The sequence below is a fragment of the Anoplolepis gracilipes genome, chromosome 3 (assembly GCF_047496725.1).
Source record: "Anoplolepis gracilipes chromosome 3, ASM4749672v1, whole genome shotgun sequence".
Classification (NCBI taxonomy): Eukaryota; Metazoa; Arthropoda; class Insecta; order Hymenoptera; family Formicidae; genus Anoplolepis; species Anoplolepis gracilipes.
In genome coordinates this window covers 4144040-4167692 of record NC_132972.1, presented here as the reverse complement: position 1 = coordinate 4167692, position 23653 = coordinate 4144040, and the positions used below count along the sequence as shown (strand labels likewise).

The following is a 23653-nucleotide window of genomic DNA, read 5'->3' as shown; positions in this document are numbered from 1 at the left end:
ACTAACTAAAGTCGTTACGAGAACGAAGGACAAAAGTGCGGGGGCAGAACCCGGGCGTCAATTGCAATCGGGCTTAAATCCCGAATGCCTTCGCCAGCGAGAGAAACTTCCGTGGCTCGCTCGGGCGTGCCATAAATTAGAGACCATAACTTGGTCTCGTCCCTCCGCGTCGGTCTGCGACGCACTCGGCAAGCGTGCCTCTTAAATCCCGCACAAGTCACGCCTCAAGATTTACGCCTCGCGTGTACGTCACGCGAGGGAGCGAGTGAGCCAACGCATTCATAATCGTTTCAGTCTCTCTCTCTCTCTCTCTCTCTCTCTCTCTCTCTCTCTCTCTCTCTCTCTCTCTCTCTCTCTCTTTTTCTTACAGTCGACAAACGTGCCGGCGCATTTCCCCGTGAAATAGTGCAACACGATGATGCATTATCGAGCAGGCGGCGCTTTCTCCGCTTCGACTACTTAAGACGCTGGAGCACCGTCTGCTCTCGATCTTTCATGCGCGTTTCATGCTAGCGCAGTGAGAAACGTATCTCCGCGTCAAAATACGTAAATTAATTATCGTTTTGTACACTTGCAAAAGGAAGCTTTCGAAATCACTTGCAGATTTGACGCTGTAAATTGTTTCCGTGACAATATACGAATAAATAGAGAATGTGAAGTAACTTACATATCAATTTCGTTCCAATTTCATTTATATTAAGATAAAATCTTAAATTATTTAATTGTATGATACATTTTTACAATCTGAAAATTTAAATTGTTAAAATTAATAAATGCTTATAATAAAAATCAAAATTATATGCATAAAGAATAATTCAAAATTGTTATTATTTTCTAAAATTGATAATATTAATTTAAGTTGAAATTTTAAGGTATTTATTTCTATATTTATTTATACGATGCATTTTTATAATTTACAAATTTAAATTGTTAAAATTAATAGAAACGTTTATAATAAAAATCGAAAGCTATAGTATTCATAAAGTATAATTTAAAAATGTTATTATATTATTTTAAAATTTGTAAAAATATCATAAAGAAATAAAGAAATATAAACAATTTGTGTTACTTTATTATTGAATCAATATTTCACTTATTCTTGTTAAAATTACAAATTCCTTTATTATGAATAGTTTATAAAAAATTAAAAGATATCTCTTTTAATCTATTTCATTAAATATATCGTGACATATTATTGAAATGTAAATTGTAAAATTATAATTAAATTAGAAACATCTCGTTAGTTTTGAATTCTTTTTGATCTGCAAATTTATAAGAAAAAAATATTTCACTGTGCAACCGAATTTCTCCAATTAACACAATACTGACCGCGTCTATCACAATTATTGCTAATCGATATTGATTTCCATATGACTTCAACTGAAAGCTTTGCGTAATATGAAAACAAAATCTTAAAAAGAAACCTTAAAAAACTTTAGCGCTTTTATACAATATCCGAGCGACTTTAGAAGCCTCTTTTATTCTACGCTTAATACTTTCCTTCGCAGAGTAAACAGCAACAATTAATGTATTAAATATTCTCACAGTTTGTTGCTCATGTTTTAAAGTTTCCAAATATTGACGAACAAGATTAAGTCTCCCTATGTTTACCTATTTGTCTATATTTGTTATCCATCATACCAATACAGATCGATAAATTCCTAACAGATTTGAAGAATGTATTTGAGAGAGAGAGAGAGAGAGAGAGAGAGAGAGAAAGAGAGAGAGAGAGAGACTGCCAGAAATATCGAAATTATTTTTTTATGATATTAGCTCAAGTTTAATTTTTCATGACGTGTGCGAACCTTAATTTTACATGCACGAACTGTTAATAATCCTTAATAAACAACAGCATAAAACTTAGCAAATAAACACGTCCCGCGTGCGGCACGAACCGTCTTTAACACAGGGCGTATAAATATTCCCGTGTTGAAGAAAGTTGTGGCGTGATCCGGTGTGATTTCTTTCGGCGGGAAGTTAACGTTCGCCGGAAATTACAAGCGACTTTATCCGATATATCACCGCCGGCCGGCGCATGCTTCGGGTAAATAATAAAAATACATTATTCAACTCTCCCCCAACTTTATAACGAAGTGCTCCGAAGTTAGCGCGGGCGTTTCGCTTTACTCCGACTCAGTCACTTTGCCTCTTTGTAAGCGACTTAACCAAGTTTTTGCAAACTATCCGTCGTCGCGTCGCGTCGCGGCGTCGCTCCCGTCCCCCCCCCCCCTCCCTCCTTCACCCCCTTTCCTACCCCGTGAAACGCCGCGAGTCGTTTCACGCGCATTGCCCGCGCGAAATATACCCTACGCTCTCCTGAGCTCATTTCCTGGTGGTGCTTACCTTGGCGTTGCGGAGAACGAAAATGCAGTCCTCGGTCTCGAATAATCCAGTAGTCACGTGCCTCACTGATCAGCCTCACTGGATGTGTCAGACACGCGCGAACCCGAACGCGAACGAAAGAAATCGTCGACAGGAGATATCACATGTCCGATACGCGCGATCAGTTATCACTGACAACACAAACGGTCGAACGAACGGTAAGTGAATGGAAACGGTTGAGCACTGTAACAGAAAACGAAGAAGAGAAAAGAGATTGTAAATTGAATAAAAAATTCTTAACAGGAGAATGAAAGTTACGAGAAATTATTTTCTTTGATAATAGAGCTAAATTATTTTTATCGTATCTGTTAGCTCTAAAAACTCAAGAATGATTCTGTACGAATAATTCACTTGTAACTTTCTTTAAATCAACTCCGATTTACTTAGCAGAGTATTGGCAAAATATATTTTTTCTATGATAGCTGTAACATTAAAAATATTAGAATTATACATATAACAGCTTTAGTTTTTTTTTTGTTATAAATAATTGTTTTAATGCTTTATATATAAAAATTGTTGTATTATATTAATTTGAATAAGTTGTCTCCTTTTATATGAAACGTATAATATAATATAGCGGTTCGATTTGTTTGATACGAGACATAGTGCTCAGCTCGATATCATTGCCATAGATCTCCGTGCGATAAAAGGAACAACGCCGCGTATCTCGCTCCGTTCCCAAGTAACAACGCCGTCGTCTCGGCCAATAGGATACCGTCTAGCAGAATGATAAGAGCAAATTTAATAAAATCATTCCAGGCAAGGGAAGGGGGAGAAAAGTCCATACCAGTCTCTGTGTCTCCGATGCTGCTGTGCTCGGAGAGAGGGACGTCTTCTTGAGATGAAACACGGTGGAAGAAAGAAAGGGCTTGTATACATCGAAGAGGGTCGGGTCCGCCCTCTGTCCTGTTGTAGGTGGCTAAATTTCGCGAGAATTCCACGAACGAAGATTGCAATAAGAGCCGGGGCAACTAGTGAATTTTTCATGCCGGCGAGCCGGGGCAAGAGAAGCACGAGAGAGCAGCTATCCCGCTTTCTTCTCGCGCAGCCGTGTATTTTTTATATACATTCTATTTTTGCTTTCTCCCCTCCCACCGACCTTAGTTCTACATCATTCTACCCTTCTACCACATTCCGCTTTCCCCCCTTACTTCCGCTTTCCTCTCCACTCGCTCCTCCCGGATCTTTTTCTCCTCTTAGCTACGATCTTGGTTGTCCTCTGCCGTCTTCCTCTCTCGCCTGCGAAACTTGGGCATCGGAGAGGCAAAGGAAATTTAATTTAGAGCGCCCGAGGAGGAAAAACGGAGGTGAACCGGTACGGACCGTGGAAATGCAAAAATAAAGTTGTAAGGTCAAGCCAAGTTCTTTTATAACCGGTTGATTAAATTGCGAAAAGAATAATTCGCGAAGGAATGGCAGTGAATAGTCTTGAGCGCGAGCGACGCAGACGGCACGCGGTCGTTCGCGGATCGACGGAACTTTTCTAAACGAGCTTTTCCGCTTCGCTTCGTGCCGGATAAACTCTTGTAATCGAAACAGTTTAACATTCCTAAACGTAATGAAATTTCGTGATAACTACGCGTGATAAATACGCAACAATAAAGGAATAGTAAATTTTCACGGCGACGAGAAAGATGTTATTCTGTTCTCGATAAATGTTGTTGCACTGATAATCCGATATAACGGAATTACAATATGTCACATTTATTTTTTAAGATCCAATATATAATTTTCGTTGCAGTTTTTATTATAATTTTACATCTTTACTAAAATATATCACTCGCTATAGAAATAATAAAAGTGTAGCTTGCTACGATAATCTGTGTACAACAAGTGTCAGATAAAATCAAACTGAATAAATCGATCATTATTGTCTCTAATCAATTAAATAAAATATTCTCTATCTTTCCAGTACATTGAATCCCAATGAATTAAATAACATTGATATCGTTACAATGCGGGCACGTAATGTACGAGAATGGTACCAAGCCAGTGTTTAAGCAGGGTTAAGACAACGGGCCGCAAAGATGAGGCGAAGAACGAGGAAAACGGCGAAGCCAAGAGGATAGAATTGAAGAGAAATAAGATTCGTGAATATTTCAGGCGTGCTAGAGAGGCGCAGGGGAACGGGTGAAGAGGATATTTTTCGAGGCGCCTCTGTAATTGGCGAGTTGAATCATTGATTAGCCGGCAGGCAGACGGCTTATGCCGGGCCTCTGCCACACCTCCGCTCCTGCTAACTCTCCCTATCTTCCTGTTGAACCGACTGCCACCCTGCCAGTCGGCGCGGAGGGTAAGACCTAATGTAGCCTAAGATATTACTCCGCTAGATTAAAACTCGCCGAGTGGCAGAAACTGCCGTCCTCGTAATAATGCAGAAATTTAATTAGTCCGCCGACAACGTGTTTTCACACTTTCGCCATTTCGAGGCGAGCCTCTTCTTGGCTAAACGAGCCCGATCGCGTAACGATTTCGTTAAATGCTGATAAATTCGTTCGGCGAACAGCATCTTTCAACTGTAACTGCATTGAAAATAGCTGAAAAATTAGCAGAGAACTTTCCTCTTCTTGGTCCAAAATAATATATCTTTCATTCAGAATATTATGACAGCCAGGCCATACTGTTTTAACTATGACAGTATCTTACAATGTGTCTTATTTCTCTAAAGTAAAAATGACATGACGCCCGTAACTTTTCCACTCGTGTGAAAAATAAAAATGTTCCGTAGAAGCAATACGCACACATAATTAACTAACATAGTAGCCAATGCGCTAATCGACTTCTCAGGGAAATGTACGAAGCGGAGCGTGACGATGCTAATCTCGTAAACGCCAGGAGTACGATAACGAATTTGATAACGTTAAAATGCCGGAACTCGATAACCGCGTTATTCCAACGCGCGGTTCTTGCGGTCCCCGAGCCCAGCCGCGAAAATATTATGTTACACCTCCGAGAAATCGGGAAAAGTTTCGCGAACGGTGGCGGCGGCGGCGGCGGCGGCGGCGGTGAGCAAAATAAGATCCGGAAGAAAGTGGAGAGGCTGGTCTTGGCGTTCAAACGAGTTGCCAAGAAGTTTCACCGAAGAATGGAAACTCTCGTCGCTCATCGTTGAGCGGGGGCTACCGGCTCTCCTCTCCTCTTCTCTCGACTTCATCTCCCTTCGCATCTCTCGGTCACAATCCCTCGCCTAGCGCAACAATCCGCAACGCCCTTCTGCGCCCTCAATCGGGGACCGAAGTGCCACGAAATAAAACTTGTTTTCGACAGGCTGGGAATTTCATTTGCCTCCACTGTGCGTGTTCCCGCAAACGCACCAAGGACACGTCCGAAACGCGATTCAATCAGATCGATCGGCCGTGTCTGATAGCGAATGCGAACGAAATGTGTCGGAGAATACCGCGAGAGCACCGCCTCCATCTTCCCTCCTGACTGTGCTTTTCGGAAATTATTTTTATCGGATTACAAATGTAAGCGCGTAACGATGGAGACTGCTATTGAAGGGTCATGCGAAAGAATGACATTATCGCGTATTGAATTATGAACAAGTCAATGGAGAAAGCATCTGCCGAATTATCTAACGGCGTGACAGAATTTTAAACTATCTTTTTGATAACACATCGTGTAGTGCACATTTTGATTATTTCAAGTTTTATTTTCTTTTAAAATGGCTCGTGATAAATATATGCTTATAATAAATAAATGATTAAATAAAATAAAGACAAAAAGAGATAAGACACAATTACGGTGAGTAATTTCTAACTTATTTAATTTACTATATGTTATTTTTCTAGTTGGTTTACGTTAGTTATCCATTTTTTATTTATTCTATTTTTATTTATACTTTATTTTATTTGCTTTTTTTTACAATCGATTATAACAGTTTGATCACAATACAGCACAATTCAAACAGCTATTGTTACATTCTACTAAAATTAGTTTTAGTTGAAGCATGAAACGGTTTTACGCTAATATTGCCTCGTCCAATTATACTGGGTTTTTCGAAATGGCCGTTAATAACGTCACTATTATAAAATATAATTATTTTGGAATTTTGGTCTTAACTGTTCTTTGTTAAGCGCAGTTAACTGCCTAGAATTTTATCAGCGTTTATCCTGCATTTTGCATATTGCATATTTATTTACGTTTACGCAACTGGCGTTGACACAACAGAGATAACGAGTAGAAAGCCAGAATGATAACGTACCCAATACACAAACTATTAAATATCTCAGTCGTTATGTGCCAAATTAACTGTCTACGTCAAATTCTGTAGCACGATACTAATGGCATAGTAACGCCAAATGAATTATTCAGAGGTCCTACTAATATCGCGATACCAAACTGGTAAACTGACTGGTTCGTGGTCTCTTGAGAATTGGCGATTTTGTATTAGCTTGCCTCTCTAACGCAACGTTGTTTGCCATTGATGCAAATATTTAATAGCAAGCTCGCTAGGAAGAAGCTAATTCGCGTCGATCAAGCGCAACATGAACGGCGTCAACGAATCATTAATCGTTATAGCGGTTGAATTTTGTATTGCAATTAATGGTTAGCCACGCTTGCGCCATCGGCTCTTTTTGTAACTAAGAATAACGTTCAATCGCAAAAACGATCCTTAATAATTTAATTTAATTTACAAAAAAAAACTGAAAAGTGAAATCTAACGTTGAAACAAACGCAATTTTTTACAATAAAAAATGGGAAACAACGCGAAAGTAGAGACAGTGCGGAGAACAGTTAACTGCAATTACTTTCATTTGCTATTAGAAGTTAGATGGCCACCCACCTCTTGGAGTGTCTGTTGTGCAAGGCTCCTAGACTAATTAAACTAACTCGACTTTCACGGTGATCGCGGTGAACCAGAACGGATGGACGAAGGTACGAGGTTGATTGATGAAAATAAAAATCAATTGGCTTGAGAAGCTCTCGAGGTAGAGAGCGAAATTAAGCGGATTTCAAATGCAATTAGTCTGGAACTAATTTGGAGTATTTCGAGTATTACGCGCTGAACAATCAAAATAATATTTTTCGTATTTTTCCGTTATCTAGCGTTTAAATATAGTTTAAAGTTATTTAATAGAATCTTATCTGATAACTTTACAAATTATGATTTGCGATAGTGTATTAGATATTTTCATTTCTTTAGATAAAAGAGACATTGCATGTTGCGTGGTTATTTTCTCTTGTATTCATTTCTTCAAGAGATTTTAATCTCTTCGTCTTAAGTACTAGAACTTTTTATTTATAACATAATATAAAATAATTACTATTGGAACCGTAGAATCTATCGAATTTTTTCTTTTTATTTGTTCAAATCTTAGAATTTTCTAAATCTTTTTTTTTAAGGCTTAAATATTTATTTTTCTCCAACCTTTTATTAATATCTTGTTTTAAATGTAATTTTTATTGTAAATAATTCGTGAATAAAGAATCTTAATGTTTATTGTCTTTATAAAATACATATGATGTAATGTTCTCGCTATTAAACTATTATGTAATATTTTGGATTTATTCAAAAAGATAAGTTACGGGAATAATTAATATATTAAAAAATAAAATATCTATGATATTTAACATAAGTAAAAATATCAATAACACTATTTAAACATGGATTGTGAAGAATTATAGTAGACAAACAGCAAACATTAATATATTGAAAATGCGTTAGGTGAATACTGAAGTTCTATAAAGTAAAGTATGTTTTTGATATACTCTAATATGTCTGAAATAACTGGAAATTGCAAAGGTCTCATTAGCGCTGTAAGCTAGAATATTGCATTCACGAAAGAGGAATTAGCTTGATTGCCACGAAATTCATCGAGGCACGTCATTCAGCGAAAATGATGAATCCGCCACCAAATTGGAATCGCGCGGCAAAGCGTTAAAAGCTTAAGACGCACGACGCATTGTTGACTGCAGCCGCAAAGCTCGACTTAAACGATCCGCTAATTAGACGAGAGAAATAACACAAATGCAGGGATTATTGAGCTGCCAACATTCCAACTCGAAGTGAATACCCAATCGTCATAACCTAACCAAAATGATCCAAATACATATGAAGTATTTATTTATATAAATGCAGCGCGGATATAACAGACGAATTAATTACTCGTACATAGAAGAATAAATAATATAAATATTTTAAATATTTTTATATATTTATAATATATATAGTTGAGAATATTAATACGTAAAAACTACTACTAAATTTTTCTCAACAAATTAGCGCTAGCTAATTATTAAAACTATAATATTAAGAATTTATTTAAATTGAATATTATATAAATATAACGTCAATAACAACTAATACTTATTTATACAATGTTACTAAAACAGAGACAAAGGAAAAAATTATTTAGAATGTTGAAAAATATGCGTCCTAGAGCAATTAAGATTGAAATCTGTAAGTGCTTTTAATGGAAATCGGTTCTTTTTTTATTTTATATTCTAATTCTCAGCGATCTTGTTCCGGCGATTATTCATAAGAGACTCGCGAAGCTAAAACTGGAGAGATAAATGCACGTATTCGTCCGGCGTATAGTTGGATAACAACGGCGAGAACGCAACGGTAATTAGTGGTGCACAATTCAACGCACGGATGCTCCACACAAAACGACCCGTAATTTTATTCGGGTTGAAGTGATTAACGCTCGGTGACGCGTGGAATCGGCATCATTTTGCGAGCCAACTGTGCATAATGCCGAAATCGATAAATGCGCATTTAATCTATTGAAACGGTAACTTTGTAACGTGTATTTCGGTCTTTGAACTATTAATAGTAGATATATGTATAATAGCTAAATTTGTAAATTATCGCCAGAGAAATCGATTAAATCTTGACATTATTATTTTACTTTATTTAAAGCATTTTTAATTTTTTTTAATAACTGAAGCAAACGAAACGCGTCACTCTGTGCTTTTAATATTCTATATTTATATGTATAATAAAAATTAATTGATCTTTGGAATTATAATGTGTTAGAATATATAAATATATATAATATATAATTAATCAAAATATATAAAATTTAATGGAAAATATATTAATTTAATATATAAGAAACTCTTAATGTTTGGAAAATATAGAGTTATATGTGTTGAAATTATTGTAAGAAAATTATATAACTCTAGGGTTAACAAATATAATGATAATGTATAATAAATGTTCTTCAGTAATAATTAAAGAAAAATTGAGGAATGGATTAGCTACGTCAAAAATTAACAAATCTAATACATTTCTAATAAATGTAACACATTAATACATTTCGAGCTTCAATAAATATGACAGCGCAAGGCATTTTTAGTTTTATAAAATTAATTAGTTTGTGAGTTAAAATAAAGATTTGCCCTGATTTACAATTTTTATTTTTATTTTCATGAACTTTTATATGTTGTATAATTAAAATCATTACGGTCATTAAAAAAAATTAGTTTAATATTAGATAATATTTGATTTTGGGATTAAATTATATTCTACGAAATTTATTAAATTAGTTTAATTCACAAATTAAATATTAATTTTCTAATTAAATATTAATTTTGAAAAACTAAAAGTGCTTTGCGCAATGTCAAATTTATGAATCTCAAAATGGATTAGATTTAATAACTTTTAACTGATCGGTCCAGTTCTTTTTTTCTTAAAATATGTCACTGAATTAGGCATGAAAACGATAAGATGTATTTTCTTATGTAGAGAATAAAATGTTTAAATGTTTGTTGCTATTAATGTATCCGATTGTCAATATCCAACCGAGAAATGCAAGACGCTTTTTCAATTAACAAGTATGACCCGCGATTTTTAAAACGAAGATGAATGATCGCGAGAAGTTTAGTCGAAGATTTCAATTAAAATCACGTTTTTTGTGTTGAGCATACCTTGTCACGAACAACAGCCTTTTCTGCCTTTCGACTGGGCGATGATGCGAATTATCACGTTTCTTTCCGCAGTGCGAACGGATATATACAACTCGAGAGAAATTTTGAATTCGCGTCGGGACCGTCTATCAAAAAAAAAAAATATATATATATATGAAGAACCAGAACATACAAAAAAAACATAAAATATAAAATATCACTTGAACCGATTTTGTCACATGGCTTGACCCATTAATGTCGAACGATATTTACTGCTCGGTGTCCCATGGTAACAGATAGTTTATCGACCACGAATCGTCGCGAAACTGGCGCTTCTCGAATAAACGAAAATCGGAACTGTAATTGCATTAATAATTGATTATTGAAAAATAAGGATATCTAACATGTATTCTAACTTGTATTCTAACTAGATCATTAATTTTTATATATAATTATAAACGATTTTTAGGACGAAAAAAATTGTAACCGATTGAAGCTTGTGAACTCTGTCTATAATGTAATGTTTTTAATTATGCTCCATTTGACGCTACTTTCGCTTCAAAATGTAAGAGTTGTCACCTCCATTGGTCTATTAAAAATCTCCAAAGTAAAAAAAGTTCCAGAAGAATATACATAGCTCACAATTTTAATAGCTTCTTGTATTTTATTAGTCACAATCTCTAAGCTACTAACAAAGCTATTAATGTTTGCTATATTCAGTTATATAGAGAGATAAATGAACTAATTGTTCATTTTTAAGCATTAAATCTAATTAAAATTAAATATAATATTACTATTTTTTTTTAATGTGACCGCTTTGTTTGCGACCTTAATATAGATTAAAGCTACATTTAACGTAAAACATATGACAAAATTATGAGGCTATTTCACGTTCAGACACATAAAATTTATTATATATCCTAACTTTTATTACTTTTATAATTTCAATATTAGAGAAAAAAAGCATTTTGAGAGAGAAGTTTTGAAATAAGCCAAATTCTTTTTTTTAGCGTCGTTTTCAAAGAATAGAAAAAGACTGAATTCAATTATTAACTTTTCTATAATTTCCATTTTTAAAAATTTTTAATCTCTTTAATTTCCAAAACTTTCGATTTGTACATGTTTCAATTTTTTTTCAATTTTATTTCTCATAATTACTCTACCCTTTAAGTCACTTTAATACTTTACATTTTTTTAAATTATTAAACTTTATATTAAAAATTTGCACGAAATATTTGTTTACATAATTAAGTCTTTTTTGCGCAACTAAATTTATTATTCGCATTTATTAAAGCACGCTCTAATAAATGCCAAATACGGAATTTACCATGAAGTGACAGGACAGACCCGCTTTCACACGATTCGTAAAATCACGCGGACGGATTCGTGCATAAAATCGGTGGAGGACGCTTAGAATGAATAAGGCACGTGAAAAGGGTTTTAACAGTTAGACGCCAGTTCGTAAAACGACAGCTTTAATGAATGAAAAGATAGAGGATGTGTTTATTGCATCACTATACTCTCTCACGGTCATGTAATTTGATTTAGCGAAATAAGGTTGTAACAGGAACACGTAGGCGTGTATTTACGAGATGTGCTTCGTTGGACGTCTCTTGGCATAAAAGTCTCTCATTACGATCGAGTTTGTCGTATGCGAACGTAATGTAACGTAACATCGATGGCAGCGAGATTGAAAGGGAGTGGAGAGATTGAAGAAAATGTTGTAAAGTCGATTTAATTATCGCTTCACGTGAAAAGGTACTGCACTTCGAGGTACTGCACTTTTCGACCGAATCTCTTCGTACGTTAAACAAATTGTCTGGAAAAGAACAATTTGATGTACCGATCGTACAAATTATAGCGACATTTACTGCAAAATAACGCGCGCTTCGTGCGATGTGATAAAGATTGGAATCAATAACCGAAGAAAAATATATTTTACATTGCAAAATTTCTGAATAAAAACTCTTATTTTTCAATTACATGACGATTGTTTCTTTTATTTAAAAGTACAAAAATTTATTTATATAAAAGACCTTTTATTTTTTGCTTTCTGCAACAATGAAAGAAACATCTTAAATAATTTTTTAATTTTTAATAATAATGCATATTTTTATAATATATATTATTAGTTTGATTTATATATTTAATCGGATATCTAAATACTACGCACAAAAATATAGAGAACACTTTTTATACGTCAAAAAAATGGGCTATTTTCAAACTGTTGCAACTCGATGAAAAATCATCGTAGAAAAGTTTCAAAAAAGGCATTTTAAAGCTTGAAGTTTCAACTTTAACGGGCACATTGTTTCGTTCCTTAAAATTATGTATTTTTTAAACTCTGCAGCTTGATAAGAAAGAATTTTCTTTATCAAGGAGTAGAGTTTCAAAAATACATTTGAAGGAACAAAACAATGTGTTCCTTTTTAAAACATAGAATAAGGAAAATACAGAAATTTTTAAAAATTATCGATAGTGCGTTAAAGTTGAAACTTCAAGCTTCAAAATGCTTTTTTTTAAACTGTTCTACGATGATGTTTCACCGAGTTGCAACAGTTTGAAAATAGCCCATTTTTTGACGTATAAAAAGTGTTCCCTATATTTTTGTGCGTATAGTATACATAAAAAAATATTAAGCAAGTTTTTATATATCTCGTTGCACTTTAATCACTAATAAATAAAAATCAAGAAATTAAGTCTAATAAAAAAATGTTTTATAAAAAAAATATCGCTTTTTACAGAGGATTTGTTTCAATATGTATAAAAAAATATATCAAAATGTTGTCATAGATATTAAAAAAAACAGACTTTTGTTTTTCCATTCTCATTCCAACATTTTGCCCATGGCGCATTCTCAATTTGCTCATAAAAATCGTAGCTTACACGTACAGCGAAGCGTGTAACGTTCGCTGTAACAATGATACACGCTGGCGTAACACGCGCACAATACGTGACAAGCAAGTGAACCGCAGCCAGAGCGCAATTCCATCCAATTAAGACCATCGTGTACGCCGTCTATTCGATGCGTTTCTTTCTTCATGACCCCTCGTAGTATGTAAATCCATCAATAACCCCGGAGCTATGGGGTTAGATCAGGCTGAAACGGTCAGTCTACGTTGAAATCGCTGGCATGCGCAGCCCTTTAACTGAAAACGCGCTATACTAGGCCAAGTTCTCTCTCTCTCTCTCTCTCTCTCTCTCTCTCTCTCTCTCTCTTTGGCGAGTTACTGGAATCTCGCCTGCAGCTAGCGTTTTACTAAGCATAAGCGTTTGCATAACTCAAGATTGACTTTAAGTTCACTAACCACCCGCACCATCGCATAAGCGAAGTTCGAAGCGCAGCGACGTGCGTCTTGCGACGAGGGCGCATATTAAGCCGCAACTAAGCGCAAACCCTTCCGTTCCTCTAGAAAGGGGTGAGGGAGAGGGACTAATGCTACGACGGAGACAAACCCTGAGGCGCTGTGTCCGAATGTCCGCGTTACCGCAGGTATATACCTCTCTGCATGAAACTATCTTCCGGGAATTATTAACAAATACGCAAACGGTAGCAACGGTGGCGTGCGAGATGAATCCGGAGAGTGCGGTTCTCACTGTGAGTAAGTAAACCCCCTTGCGGTTCTCTTTAATACATTTGCATTCGTAAACCGTACAATATATACTGACCATTAGTATAATACATCGGTGAGAATATTGTGCCAATATTCTGATGGAATCATTAACACGAATTAACGTATTTAAATTTGTTATCAAATAAAAATAATTTTATTTATCCTATCAACAGGTAATTATAATTGCCTTCGATTAAAAAGTCTTATTTTTTAAGTGAAAATGTGTAATGTTATCTGTAATGTGTGTAAATAATCTCTATAAAAGCAGGAATCAACAATGCTGTATACAACGTTAAATGAAACGTGCTATTTTTCTATATAATGTGTTTAATTAAAACAAAATTTAGTACCTACGAGTTGAAAATTCTCTTTGAAAAAGTCACATACGCAACTGCTATTGCATATTCGTATCTAATATGATACTAACGTACATATACATATAATTTCATATTGGATATTTTTTTAAAATAACTATGATTGAAAAGCAACATTTTGCGGTGTTGATTTTTCGTTACATAATATCGTTATATAATTCCCCGTTATATATTACGCGATCGATGAATAATTCTTATTCTGCGAGTAGCCAGTGCATGAAAGTATTACCTAGCTATAGTGTGCGTATGTTCGATATTTCTCTCTGCCTCACAAAATCGAGTATATTTTTATTAGCCAGAAAAATCACAGCGTTTCGCGCACTCGCGCTTTTATGCGCGCGAATAAAAGTTTCGAGCGGCTGAGCGTGAATTCGACGATCCGGAGCACATTGTGGGCTGCGAGGCCATTTGCGCAAGATTACCCGAAGATCTATACCCTTGGGGGGGTTGGAAATTTAAAAACTTGCCAACTTCATTTCGCCGACAAACTTTGCCCACCGAATATTCCGCCTGAAAGCGGCTTTACACCCACCGCTACCCTTTCGCGACACCTTTTACTTTACTTCGACCTCTATCTACGTCGACTACCGACTTGAATTCACACGTGGAGATATATAGACGTATGTAGCAGGCCAGATCTAATCTGGAAAGTTACGTCGTAAATGCGCCACGTGACTGCCCGGAATGTTGAACTAACGGATTTTGTTGCCCAAATGTACGCGCATGTGTTGCAAGCTAATAGAGCTTGCACTACTATACCTAAGAATTACAGTCATGCTCAAGAAAGTGTATAGAGCTATGTTTCACGAAATTCCAGCGGTAAACAAACTTATTTTACAAATGATAAATAAACGTCTAATTTTAACATCTTCATCAACCGATGGAAATCTCTCTAGTCCTGTTGTCACGAAATCTTTTATATTGCATTCAAATTAATTTATATTTATAAGATAAATATACTATGTTTTAATTAATATTTTATTTTAAAAAATATACATGTATACAGTGTATACATGTAGCCATATATAATTACATTATTTATTACAAAAAATAAAAAATGGTTAAAAATACAATTTACTTATTTTAATCTATATGTATCTTAATCTTTATAATTCTAGAAATATTTTTATCTTTTCTATACTATTGTGAATATAATTTTAACATTACAATTACACTATTATAATATAGTGAAAGTGCATGTAGCACTATACCATGTAAGTCGCTTCAACTAGATTATTTATTTGACCCATGATTTATTTTAATTCGTTGTCTTAAGTGTCGTCGGATATTTTAAACTCTCCTTTAATTATTTTATATTTTATTAGATATATTTTTACAAACATATCAACATTTCTTTATAAAAAATAATAAAATTAATATTATTTTGATAATATTTAATTATTTCTATTCCGTGCAATAATTGTTTAAAATATTGTAATATATGATAATTAGAAAGTAAAAAAACAAATTATAAAATCTCTCTCTCTCTCTCTCTCTCTCTCTCTATATATATATATATATATAAAAGAGGAAAGTCATATATTTCAAAAATTGGTCAACCTACAAAGCAGGCATATTCAAAATAGATTAAACGTCCAACATGCGTAATTGTTATATTGAATATGCATGAGCTAAAATTTTACTTTTGCATTGGATTGTATTGTCCTTATTAGTTATGATTGAATTGCGCACAATAGATGCGTCCTATCGTCAATATATGTTCATTGGGTTATCGAATTGGTGGCGTTTGAGGATGGTTACGTTACAGCGGCATGCGTGGCCCTTGGCGATATTACACGGAATTTCCGGTTACACCCGGGACTATCGGTTGACTCAAAGCGCTGCTCAATGAATACAACATATCTGGAATAGATGCCGTTAATTGAAGAGGCATTAATATTAACCACTGAACTATGTGTGCGTGTCACACTAGGTTCACGACAGTACATCAATGTAAGCACACATTAGAATTAATCGAATAGTTAACCGAGAAATATCACACTTCCATATGATTTTCATTAATTTATGCTGTCAATAACAATTTTAAAGTAACAATAAAATTATTTTAATAAACAGTCTCTTACATTTATTTTATTCTCTATAACTTCGATCTCTATAAAGTATTGAAGAAGGAAATTTGAAATAGAATGATTGATAGAAAATTCTACCATCAAATTCTATAATCAAACCAAGATCTTTAAGTTTTAACGATAATTGAAGACAATATAGTTTGCCAATGAGCTTAGCAAAAGCAACGCGATCAAAAAATGACACGTGCGACTGAACGAGACTGGCTAGAAACGACGAAAGAGATCGGGGAAAGAGCGTAAAACACATGAGCAACCGAAGAAGGTAGATCATTAAATATTTCATGATTCGAGTAGGAGTATCATCTCAAGCTGCCAAAGGGAAGGAAAAGTCGGTCGGTTGCCAACGCCGTCGGAGGACGCAGCGGCATCGGTGGCCGGTAAGTGAGAGGGTGAAATAACGGCTAAATAAGTAATCGACAGCGTACGTTGTAAGGCATGCTGTCCGGAAAATGGAAACTCGATAGGGCAGCCACCGCTATTCCTTCACGGTACTCTCCTATCGCGAAATTGACAGCCGTGCTCCATCATTGATACGAAACTCACGAGAAACACGTCAGAAATGTCCGCCGAATAAGACAAGGGTGGCGTGTCATTCTCGATATGTACCGGCATGTATGCTTCGATACGAGGGGAATAACGTCGCGCCGTCGGAAGTTTTGCGTTTGCCACGATAGCGAACTCGGAGGGAAAGGTATCTGTCGAATAACCGAATACCAGCGAATTGCCAGAGCGCATATTTTATTAGAGGTACATGTTGCTGATATAAGAAAAAATATTTCTTTTATTTACGAAACAAAAATGTGGCATTGAATCATAATCATAATTCAGAAAAATATTAAAATTGCATGACATTTCCATTATACCTGATATACCATTCTGTCAATCAATAATATGCTTTTGTCAGCAGTGAAAACAGCATTATGAATCGAAAACTTTGATTTTATGAACATTTTAAACGACTCTATAAATAATAGAGAAACTTTGTCTAATATATGGGAAAGGTTTTATTTTATCCTACATAGATTTCCAGATTTAATAAATTTAACAAATGGGTAATTTAGCAAAATCATTTATAGGTATGTAATTGAACAGATTGTTGTTTAAATTGCTTAATTTCTTTAAATTAATAGTTCTAAAAATAAGAACGAAAATGTTACACTTTTCTCATATTAGGTAACCTTCTTATTTTCTAAATGTTTGTACTTTTATACTGAAAAAAAATAGATTGTACAATTTAAAAGAACCTAAGTTTTTATTTGCACTTTTATCCTGCGCTTGTCTCATATTGCTTCTCCTGATGTTAACAATTTAAAATGTTATAAATATTAAAATTTATAAACTTAAATTACACTTAGAATTGTTTACATTTCTGTGAATTTTTATTATATAAAAAATTATCAAAAATTTTAGTTTATTAAATATTATCAACAATTTAGATATTTAATAACTTTACTTATAGAGATCACGTAATGTATTATTATTACAATACAGTAATAATATGTATGTATTATAATAGTAGGTATATATACTATTATAATATGCTGTATCCTCAATTCCTGAAATTATTTACACATCAAATTGTTAATAGTTAATTCACTATATACATATGTATTTATCGAGATCAATTACTGCATTATAGAATCATCATCCTGAGTTTCCACTGAAATAATCAATAAAATCTTGCAAAAACATAATTAATAATTGCTAATTTAGTACATAAATAATTAAATTTATTTTATTTATATATTTAATGAAATTGCATTGGTCAATGCTTCGTACTAAAGATTGATATGTTCAATGCAGTGCAGAAACACGAAAAGATTTAACGACGTGAAGACATTGCGCGCGGCCACGAATCGTGAAGATGAATGCGACGGACTTTAATGTTTTATCACGATTTATCTACACACGTTATCTCTCGCGAAATATAATGATTCTGATAAAGCGGACGAAAATGAGGGAAAACGTGCGGCGGAGAGTGATAAATGGAATTCATTACTTCCGCGCGAAAAACGGAAGTCGTCGCTTCCGCAATGCAGTTGTACGCGGCATGTTTACCGGCTAGGCACACGCATAAAGAGCGTCACTTTCTTTCTTCTCGTTCTATTTTTGCCCGATTCTCTCGCATGCGACAGGATGAGAGGAGGGGCCGCTGACCGTGTCGTGGCAAGTCTCGTGTATTTCACGACGTAACGCCAAGCTTCCCTTCTTCGCTCTTGCTTCGTTTATTCGGCGAAATGGCTGGAATTAATGCATCGTTGCAAAAAGTTGCATTTTTCGTCCACTGAAGATTTTTAACTATACGTAAACTTGCACTTCTCTGCTCAATATAATGTCAATATAACGTCTTATCATTTATATTTATGTACATTGTACACTATTGAAACTTTTGTCACGTAACCCCTAAGATAGAAGCATATTATTTTTTTTTTATAAATTAAAAAAGGTTGTTAGAAGAAGAATTTGAGATATATCAAATTAAAAGATTATAAATAAATTGGTACTGCATATCGGAAGAGAAATAGAATAATTTCACTATCGATTTTTTTATTCATATTTATTCCTACCATCTCGGTGATGAAGGAAAAAAATTTAATGTACTCTACTCGGATATAGGACATAACTCGATCTGACACGTGAGCTCTATTATCCTCCTATAAAAGAAACGATACGTCTTTTCTCTCTGTACTCGACTCTTTCCCGCCACTCGCTTTTTACGTTCTTTTCCTTTCGCCCATCTTTTATCCATCACGCCGTACACATGGCTGTTTTAAGTCAGTTTTATCCCTTATTATATACCTTGGTCATATTTTTCGAAAGATACCTAAAAATAGTTGTTACGTTTGTTCGTGTTTGTTATATTACATATAAAAAAAAAAGATGAAATTTTCACAAACGCGATTAGACAAGTTCATAATACTTATTTCATAATACTTATTAATAATACAATAATGTCTCGTATATCGTGGTTAATAACTAACTGAAATTAAGGAGTTACCGTCCAATATGTGACAAAGGTCGGCTAATTAAGTTTTCCCTAACCTTGAAGGGGAAGGGGAGAACGATTCGCCAGTAATCGACGAGTAATTTGAACCAGATGAGAAATTCTAGCAATATAGATCCACCACAAATCCTAATTTGCACATGGCTTTTCATTACAGTTATGTATATATTGACTCTAATATTGCCCTAGATAATTACTGAAATTATTATGACAATTACTATCGTCCATGGAATAAAAGGAAAAAACCATAAAAGGAAACAAGACGTAAAAAATAAAACACATTTAGTGACCATTATGTTTCTTGTTATTATGAACTTGCTTTTGTATATGATGAAAAATTTTTGAGTAATTTAGGTTTTTCAGAAATAATCTTATTGTTAATCAAAGTAAGAAATAAATTTAAAAATCTGTATATTGTAGTATTTGTGAAAAAAAGTATAAAAAGTTCTTAAAAATGTTCGTAAAAATAGATTGCATTTGAAACCGATACGCATGTGTAATCGACGATGTATTGCAAATAAGTGAGAAATTTAGGAAAGTTTTTTTAATGTTTTATAAATGAGATAGATAAATCTCTCTGCGAATTTCATTAAAAATGAGATGATACGAAAAATTATAACAACTTAGAAGTTATTGCGGAAATAAAACGGCATGTAAATTGCGTGCATGCTTTGCACGAGGAATACAGGATCGCATATATCGGAAACAAGTGACTTTTCGAGAATTCAAAAAATTCGAAATTACTACACACTTATTACGACGCTCATCGGTCGGGGAACGATGCCATCGAACACACATCGCGAGCAATCTTGATGTACTCTTATTGCCTCGATAATATCGGATCCCTTGCCACATGTTTTCTCATAAAATGAGATCGAGGCATGTACTTCAAAGAGAATGCTTCATGGCATGGTTATACATACGGGAACATCATATACACAGAGGATACAAGTAACGATGCATAAAATAAGAAAATGTATAGGTATATATGCGCGTATATAGATCCTCGTCGATGAATCTCATGCATTTATCGATAATATTACTGATACAGAAAATCCTGTGATTGCACACATCTTGAGATTCGTAAGAAAATTTTCTGCATGATTATCATGAATTGGATTGCGCATGATCGATCAATGTCTCGATAAAAGTATCGCCAACGAGTTTATCAAATCGCATTTTGAGGAGTATGTCTGGATCAGATGATATAGGATTGTTAAAGTCCCGTGACGCATCAAAAAGGGTCGTGCGATCAAAAAGAAAGTCCGTAAAATTTTTCACATTTACTATATTTTTCGTCTAAGATTTTACGGGATTTAAAGAAGCGTTAATAATTGAGAAACACGAAAAGCAGCAACATACTGAACTTTGAAGGGCAAAGTTTTACAGTTTTACAACCATAAAAAGCTATAATTTATTAAAAGGACTTAGTGTATTCTCTCGCAGCTTTTAAACATAATCCTTTTAATATATTATTTCTGAAGAGAGATTTATACTAAGGCATTTTGTTTTATTAAGATTAAGATACAGAGATTGTTAGATAAATATAAGATATATAAATATTCCTCGTTTGGGTTTAATGTTCTTTTGTCACAAACTTTTCCAAAATTTTTAAAGCCAAACGAGGAATATTTATATAGCTTATATTTATCTAACAACCTCTGTATCTTAATCTTAATAAAATAAAATGCCTTAGTATAATCTCTTCAGAAATAATATTTTAAAAGGATTATTATAAATATTATTATTATTACATATAAAATAATATTTTATATAAAATATTCATAAAGTATTTCTCTGTTTCTCGCATGTCTCTCCTTTTTACTTCTATAAAATTTCGAGTAATGACTCATGCGAAACGTCAAAGTAATTCGATTTGCAAAGTTAACCATTGCGCAGATTTGACTCTGTTGTTCTTGCGAAAATCAATCCAAGGGAACGACCGAGAATGCGATCTCGATGCGCCATAAATTCGCGCTCGTCGATTGAAATCGCGCTCACGTTTCGCAATGCATTATAATGCATTTTCTGCGTTGCGAGAGTGTGACAGTTGTTACGGTTCGATTGATTTGTCGTCGTGTATGAATTTCCATGTATACGTACATGGACACTAATACACGGGAAACGCGCGAAGAAAAGCTTCGTGCCCGGCAGTCTCGCCCCGATCGAATAAATTTCGCGCGATAATCTTTCGTTGCATTTGTACGAGCATGCAATCGACGTCTCACCTCATCGCACGTTCTCCCAGACGTGTTAGAAAAGCACGAACGAAATAGTACAGTGAATGCTGCAAATTGAGACACGCTTCGATATATACACCGTTTCATTCGATGATAGTAATAAACTGACAAGAACTTTTTCATTTACGCGTGAAAAACGTCGCGCGTGAGATATTTGTGAGAAAAAAAATTTGTCAATAATTTTTTTTGAATTTTTTTTATTACATATTACATATATAAAGAGAGAGAGAGAGAGAGCACACATACTATTGCATTCTTAAAATAATATTACAAATGATACATTTCTGGAATAGCCTATTATTTATAATCCGCTTTCACGCTTTGCATTCTGCAGTTAACGAAAAAAGTAAATTCCGTAATGTAAAAAAGAGCGAGCGGTTCGAAGATTGACAGCAAATTTACCGCCCCCTCAAATAAATTTCACACGATAATCTTTCGATGCTCGCGCGAACGACGGCCTGCCAAGCTGCATTTTCTTTCTTCGCACGTTCGCACGAGTTGCATCGAGAAAGTTTAGTCGCGCGTGCGTGCGGTGGATTGAATGCGCCAAATTGGCGTGCTATTTGATTGGCACAAATCACTGGCGAACTTCGCGCTCGTATCGGAATCGACCAAGGAAGCCTGAGAGAGAAAATCACTTTTATTCGTGCCACGGGCGTGCATAATCTAATTTCATTCCGTATAATCTATTCTCATTCAATCCGATAAGAATAGTAATTTGCATATGCCGTTGGCGCGATAAGAATACATTGTATCGAAAATATGAATCCACTTTTTTAAGAAATATGTGTCATTTATGCATGAGTCACATACACAGCAATGTACATATGTATGTATACGTATACGTGTGTCTGTTATATTTAAGAAAATACATGTTCCGCCATGTCCAATCAATATCCTGTACCACTTGAAAAGATTCCATATTCTAAATTAACCGGTGCTTTATATAAATGCAATCGAAATGTAACAATAATGGCAACTATAAAACAACTAACATGTTTATTTGACAATTATATATTTTTTTTTATATTTGTCAGTCTTGTCGCATTAGTCTCAGATTCTGCGCAAAAACAAGAAGTGTCTGAAATCGAATCGTACATAACAATTTCTATCAGCTGTCATATTCAATTTCCGTCCACATAAATTCTATCATTGACAATTATTACAAAAATATTATGATAAAATATTTTTATATATACTAATCATTTCTTGAATATCTTTAATATCTAAAACTGTAAATAATGGTAAATTCCCATAAGAATTTAAACAAATATCAAGTATGTAACTTGTGTTAAGTAGTTTTTGAAATCGAGATCACCTCTTTTGGTTGCAAAGTAAGTTATAAGTAATTTTATTGCAAAAAATAAATATCTAATATTTATTCGAGCGTACATTCATAGCTATACAATCTGTAACAAAATGGGATATATATATATACAAATATATATATACATAGATATACACACAATATATGTATATATATATATATAATCGTCATACTCATCGTACGCGCGCGAACGTTTGGTATCCTTTATTGATTTTCTGTTATTTTCTCTATTGATAGCAACAGGATTGGCATTCCTGTTCAGGATTGATATTTCGCCTTTCACGGAATTGATATTTCTCTCGTCAAGAATTGATATTTCGCTAAAAAAAAAGGTCGAAAATGAGTAGCAAAAAATTGATATATGTAACGCAAATACCAAATATTTGACATGAAAATAACAGTATTAAAAAATATTATTGCGATGCAAACAATAAAAGAGTACAACTAGCGAAATATTAATAGCATTATAAAATAAATACAGAGTTATTAAGATATTTAATTGTACAAATTTAACAAAGAGAAAGAAAAAATAACCGTTAATTAAATTTTTCTTAATAAAAACTCTATTTCAAATTGCTCAATCAATTATTTTAAGATATGCAATATAAATATCAAAGTAAAGACGTCTTATACAAACAACATTACTTTTAAATGTCTCTGTATAATTTCGCAAATTAAATATTGAAATTATTGTATGATTATGGCACTTTTCATTATTTCTCAAGCCATTTTTAAAATACGGAAAAGAGAAGAAAGAAATTTTAATAT

The 23653-nt window shown here is 34.0% G+C and overlaps 2 protein-coding genes across 2 annotated transcripts in view; one reads left to right on the top strand and one right to left on the bottom strand.

The window, feature by feature from the left end:
• The window catches only part of LOC140664251 (CUGBP Elav-like family member 1-A), a 528745-nt gene that overhangs the window by 448865 nt on the left and 56227 nt on the right, over positions 1-23653 (bottom strand). The window contains exon 2 of the mRNA XM_072889205.1: positions 2344-2565. The gene's annotated coding sequence lies outside the window, so the exon portion shown is untranslated. The remainder of the gene's footprint in view (positions 1-2343; positions 2566-23653) is intronic.
• Positions 1-23653, top strand: part of LOC140664254 (uncharacterized) — a 131600-nt gene that overhangs the window by 70131 nt on the left and 37816 nt on the right. The window lies entirely within an intron of this gene.